Genomic DNA, 7,165 nt, shown 5'->3' on the forward strand with positions numbered 1-7,165 from the left:
TAAAACTGATTAAGTAAACCTAATTAAAACCTATAAAAATATTTTTCTTTTTTCCCACATTAATCTATTTACCTTCAATAACCACACACACATACCCCTCTTTCTCACCGTCAGACCCTCTCCGTCTCTGTCTTCACCTAAGACTCTGCAACTTCTCAAGCTGGAAGTGACGCAATAACGCCACGTGAAGGGACTGCCACTACAGCGTTGGTGCGGTCAATTCCCATCGTCGAAACCACGTGAATGCGCGGCCTTTCATGACAAACATCGCCACCGCGACCCACTCCTCTTCTGGAACCGCTCTGAGCAAGAACTGATCCAGACACTCAATCCAAGTCATCGCATCCTCAACGCGAAAAAATCAAGGTTCCAGTTTTCTCCACTGCGCCGGTGCGGTTCTACTCCCCTGTGAGCCACTGGCGGTCTGGTGCGACGCCGGAGAACTCCGTTTGTGACGGATCGGAGTGCCCTGCTCCATGAAATCCACTCGTGCATTGATCCTCTGCAGCATCTCCTGCAGCAAGCGACACAGGTCTTCGAATCGGTCAAATCGCGATTCCATCCTATCCAATCGGTCTCTACCTTGTACTTGGTTCAGCTTCAGGAATTGTTTAAGGAAGGAGTGGTGGAGCACGAATTGTTCTTGAACAATTAGAGAAATATAAAAAAAACATTTATTTAATATGAAAAAAAATCCTAATACTTAACAAAAGAAATATCCCGTTATATTTTGGCAAAAGTAATTAGATATCTATAAAATTTTAAAAAAATTATGAAATTTTTAAAGAAATAGAGACATTCACATTTGTAATATAAAAAAATTTAAAAAATATATAAAAGAATATTCATTTAGTATGAAAAAAAAAACATTTTGATACTTAGAAGAAGAAACATTCATGTATATTAACTTATTTTTATTAAGATGAATTTCGACTAGTCCATTAAAAAGTTGGCAGAAATTGGTTGAACCCCTTCTTGATTCCTAGCGGAATTGTAAATAAATATATATATATATATATATATATATATATATATATATATATATATATATATATATATATATATATATAAATATAAACTTTGTAAAGGTGCTCATATGCTCATAAATCAATAGTGTTCATGGTCAAAACCGTGGTTTATTTTTTTTTATAGGATTTTATTAGTAAGAACATTTTCTTGTTACTTGCATTAGTATAAACTTTACAATGTAATCTACATATATATAATGTACCTAGATCTCTTTAAAAATAATAAATAAATAAAAGAAATTACATCTAAGAAATCAATACAAGCTCAACGTGATGCTACCTGTTCAATCTAATAATTTAGTTTGGTACAAAATAAAACGAAATGAACGAAATAAATCAAACAATACAAGTGATGAAGGCATTTAGTATAGAAGGCAAAGTTAGTTGTCTGATCATTCTGCATATTGCAATTCTAGCGAGACATTCCCGGGGCAACCTGTGGAGGCACTACGTAGGTTGTCATCATGACTGGGTCTTGGCCTTCCCAACCTATGTTTGGATATAATCACATATATACAAGTTAAATTATTATTTATTTTGATATATGATGAATAATTAATAATAACCATAATTATAATTACCATTTCTGGGTTTCCATCCACGATGTTTAAGTTCTCTGTATTCTTGGCAAAGAGCACAATAACCACACCAGCAATGCACACAACAGTCCTTGCATGGTGTTTCTTTTAAACCGTACATGCCTCTTAGTTTGTTTCTGTATATGTGAGAATATAAGCACACACATCCAAGTTGTCCAATCACATAGAACAATATGCCTGAGACAAGGCAAGCTACAAAAAGGAAGCCATTGATAGTTACGATTTATATAATTAAGTAATATTAAAATGATAATGGATTATTAATTAATTAATTAAGGTTTCCTTACATGGTCTCCCTCTGTCTATGATTTCAGCATTCCAACCAAACGTGAAACATGGACAGCACAAGGTGAAACAGCCTTCATGACAAAATGGAAGGAAAAGAAATAATTAATGTCTAATGATGTGTGAGTATTAAGAGATGATGTGAAAAATTAAATGTGTGGATCTCTAGCTAATTAGTTCATTTAAGAAAAAAGAAGCAAAACGATAAATACAATATCATGGTGATGAGTAGATGATAGAAAGAGCTTACAAATTCCAGGTTCTTTACAACAATCGCATAAACCGGTAGACCATGCTCCAGGTGGTGGGGGTGGGGGTGCAAACATTCCAGGTTGATGCATTGTACTGACGGCTATGCACTGATGTCTTAATAATTTAATTAATTTTTGTATAGCTTATATCAAACAAAATTAAAGATAGAGAGTGTAGAAGTTACGAACAAATAACATATGATGTATCAATGTATCATACACTACTGCTAGATCGTGCGATTACTTTGTTCTTCTACAAAATATAGCAAATTCGTTGGAAAAGTAGAATAGTGATCCTTTTAATATGTTGAGAGTTTTTAAGATCAATATGCTAGCTAGATGTTGTTGTCCATTGGAAGTCCCTCTATCAAGCCAGAAAACAAGCAGTCATTCCCACGTTGGAGCCACTCATTGATTATTATTTTTGTGCCGTTCATAATTTGATTTTATTTGTGTCTCCGTAAAATAATTATGGATATTAGGGGAAAAAATATTTGACTAAATTAGTATTTCGACGTAGGGTGTGTGATGCACTCGTTAGTGCACCATGTTCCAGTTCAATCTTAGCCATTTGTTGATGTATATTGGATGATTGAGATTGTTTGATTTCATGACCACTGCGGGGGCGGCAACAAACAACAGCGTCACTACCGAAAATCACATAAGTTGGTGGATCAAGCCACCACCAAGCAGAAGGACTGTCAAAAGCCACGGTGGAGACATCATCTCTACCGGAGATGTTGGTGGAGAATGTATATAGACTCCCAATTGAGAAAATTTAGAGAATCAATATTTTTATTAAAATTTGGTCCGCACTTAATCAGTAAAAGATAAGTGAGTAATTCCATACTTTAGATGAAATCTTACACTATTAAAAATATTAATGATAACTAATTAATAGTTACAAATTACAAAATTTGCTGATTCCTAATACTCCTTCTCTCAATTTTTTAAATTATTTTGTGTGTAATCTTTTAAGGTATTCATGGTCTTCTTTCCCAAATTTTATTTTAGTATTGTTTAAAGAGTCTACGATGAAAAATCACATTTAAATAATTGAAAGAAAAAACAGAAAAAATCCAGTAATAAGTCAGACTTCGAGCTTCGAACATGGAGTTGGCATGGTGTGGACGCTCCCGATTTCGGCTTATGAAGAATGACCACAACCACCAATAGAAACACCAACATCGACAAGAATTGATGATCCATAAAAGGTATATATGATTTGATTTGACTTTCTCATTATCAACTCACAACTCATCACTGGATTATTAGAGTTGTCCTTTACTTCTGGAGCCCAACTACCAACAACCTACACCTCCAATGTGGAATAATGGTTGGTCTTACACTATTCAATGTTGCAGCTATCACTGGACTCTCACCTTCTGGGATCGATATCACTTCAGATATGAAACCATCGAAAAAGTACCAATTAAATTAGGATAGCTCAGCCTATGGAGAATTCATAAAGAACAATATGGGGTAAGGTGATGACCCCATCGCTGAAGAAGAACAAATAACGTTTCTTTGCTTTTGGTTGAATACAATAATTTTCTACTCACGTTGCTTAACTATGCAAAAGCTTTACCAACCCTTGGTCACTCTTATTCATGAAAGTGAATCCGGTTACTACCTATCGAAGCTTCTTCTAGAAAACTTATACGATGAATTAGGCCAGATAGTCAAGAGTCTTTGCAATCGAATGCCTTTAAGTGCAAGAGGCCCATTATGGCTTTTTCAATTATGGTTGATTGCTGTTTTTGAGAAATTCATGAGCATCGATGGAGCCCCACTTGCAACTAAGCAACGTATCGAAGGAATTAGGCTTGCAGCATTAAAACCTGCATTTTCAGGCCCAAAGATAGGTGATTCATGAAACCCTAACCCTTCTCTCTCTCTTTCTTTGTGTGTGCGCACGCGCGCGTGCATGCATGTGTGTCTTCCTCTTTCTTCGATGAACCAGCAATGGCAATTTCTGTCCCTTTCGTGGCACCCTGTGTTTCGTCACATCGCAAGCACTTCGTGACAGTCTCAGAGCTTCCCCTTCTCGGCGTCTGCAGAAGGACTTTGTGAAGTTAGTGGTGGAGGTGTTTTATGGCAACGAATCTCCCATCGCCGATCTTACGCTAGGGGTCGAATCCATTCGTGGAGGACTCAAACTCCTCGTAGGTGAATACCAGAGGGAAAAGGTTGCAATTATTGCGCATATGTTCCTTGTGCTCGTCGCGCCGCTTCTATTTCCTGTGCTCACCGCACTGCCTTCCGCGTCGCCATGCCGCCTTTATGCCCCACTATTCTTCTCTTTTCTATTCTGATTTTGACATATGTTTATGAGATTGTTTTTGGTATTACTGTTGTTGTTGGTAGAATTTCGTATGATGTTATGAGATTGTTATTGTTGTTGAATTTGATTTATGCAATACTGTTGTTGACTTGTTGTTGGTGGCAAAGTTGCGGTAGTGGGATGAGAGGTGGGGGTGGGGTTGGGTTAGGATTCAAGAAAAGGCTTGGAATACTAAATTTTGAATAAGGGGATTTCAAGAACAAAATGTTATTAAAATTTTAATTTTAGAGCAGTGCTAGGGAGCCAATGACCTAAGCGTACAATGTGTAACTCTAATAATCATATCTCTAATACTTTTTAAACTTTCATTGTACACATTGTACGCTTAGGTCATTGGCTCCCTATACTTTCTCTTAATTTTAATCTCCCAAAATTTTAGTACTATCTGTTCCTATTTTTTAAAAATATTGAAGGAATTAAAAGTTTGTGTCCCAGATTAAAATTTTAGTTTTAGTCTTGACCACCAAACATAATATTAAGTCCTAATCTTCCAGTCTCAGTTATCAAACGCTACTTTAACGGCAATGGTTAAAAGGGTTGATGGAAGGACAAACACAATTAATTCTAAATCTTTTAAGCATTATTTGATTAAAAAAAATTATTTGGAGACAAAATTGATGAACGACTAATTTTTTAGACACTAATTTGACTATTAACTCTAATTTTTAAATTGGTTCTTGAAAGATTAAATTTGAAACACAAAATATAAGTCAAGTTGGTCCTTTCGTTAGTTAGATGATGACGTGTCAGGTAAGTGATACATGGCGTGCCATATATTATTTGATATGTTGTAAATTATTTAGAATCAAATTAATCCTTGAAAATACACAATTAAGTCATTTTCATCCCTAAAATTTTAAAAATTAATCAAATTAGTCCTTATATTAATTTTTCTTATTTTTTTCATAATATTAAATTTTTAATATTTTTAATACTAATAATTTTAATATTACTTTTTTAGACCTTAATAAAAAAATTCTATTTACATAAAATAATAGAAATAATTAAATTATTATAAAATTATTTTATCATTTGTATTTTAAAATTTTACATTTTCAAATTTTAGCTTTTTTAGTGAAATTTTTTTATTTGGATAATTTTATCAAACTATTATTAATTATATATTTAAAAATTTAATTTTTGGACCTCACTAAATAAATATAGTAGTTATTTTAAAATTTAAATCGTTTAGTTTTTTTAATTATTAATTTTGTTATTGTTTAATTTATGTGGTAGAACTCAATAATTAAAAAATTGATTTATGAAATCACTCTTTGAATCTTAATATCTTAATGTAATTTTTTAATATTATTACTACTTAGTTATTGTCATTTCTCTGTGTCTTTTCAATTGTCCATTTTTTTTTAAAGTTAATTTGTTAAAAAGAATTTTGAACTAAAACAAATATAAAAAGATGAAATAAAAAACTACTAATAGATTGAACTAAATTTTGGTTGAGATCCAAAAAATTAAAATTTTAAAATAATTACTATATTTATTTAGTGAGATCCAAAAGATTAAAATTTTAGTATATAATTAATAATAATTTGATAAAATTATTTATATTAAAAATTTCACTACAAAAAAAATTATAATTTTAAAATATAAAATCTAAAAATATAAATGAGAAAATCACTTTGTAATAATTTGATTATTTTTTATTTTTCTAAAAAAAATTTATTTATTAAGGTGTAAAAAATAAGAGTAAAACTAATAGAATTAAAAAATATTAAAATTTAATAAAAAATATTTATATAAGGACTAGTTTGATCATTTTTTAAAATTTTAGGGATTAAAATGATCTACACATATTTTCAGAGGCTAATTTGACTCTAAAATAAATTTATGATATGCCAAATAATACATGGTATGCCATGACACGACAACCAATTATCTTATAATACGTGACATTAATTTATCACGTCATCATACCACGTAACATAATACGTCATCATCTAACTAATAAAAGAATTAATTTGACTAATATTTTATCTTTTAAAAATTAATATAATTAATTTAATTCTTTAAAAATTAATTTATAGAATGAGTGATCTTTTAGCAACGAATTTAATTGTTAATTCAGTAAAATAATAAAAAGATAACCTTAGGAAAGCCTTTACCCTTAACAAAACAATTGAGTCACGCCAAATTAATCTAATTCTTAATATATAGGGTAAACCATCAAAATGCATTCGAATAATTTGTTGTTAATAAAATATATTTGAATTTTGTTATCAATAAAAATAGTCTCAAATAACGCTCAAATAAAAAATATATCCAAATAATTTTATCAATAAAAAATGTACCCAAATTTTATTATCAACAAAAATACCCTCAAATAATTTAAAAACGCGACAAGAATATTCAAAAGAATATTATTTTTTTGTAGGTGTCAAATAACTTTTGTATTTGAAAAATCGTTTATGCATTTAATCTAAAATTTTATAAGAATGTTTAGATAAATATTTAAAGAAAATATGCATAAAGAATGGGATAAAAATTTGATCCTTATATTTTATTTTATTTTTTAAAAGTATTATTGGTTGTTGACAAAAAATTACAAAAAAATATATACTTAACGAAAAATCACTAAATTTTAAGGTTAAAAATATCTCATTTTTTTAATTATGATTGCAAAAAATAGCATCAAAATTCAAT

Source organism: Arachis ipaensis, chromosome B3, assembly GCF_059453495.1.
Source record: "Arachis ipaensis isolate K30076 ecotype BB chromosome B3, ASM5945349v1, whole genome shotgun sequence".
Lineage (NCBI taxonomy): Eukaryota > Viridiplantae > Streptophyta > Magnoliopsida > Fabales > Fabaceae > Arachis > Arachis ipaensis.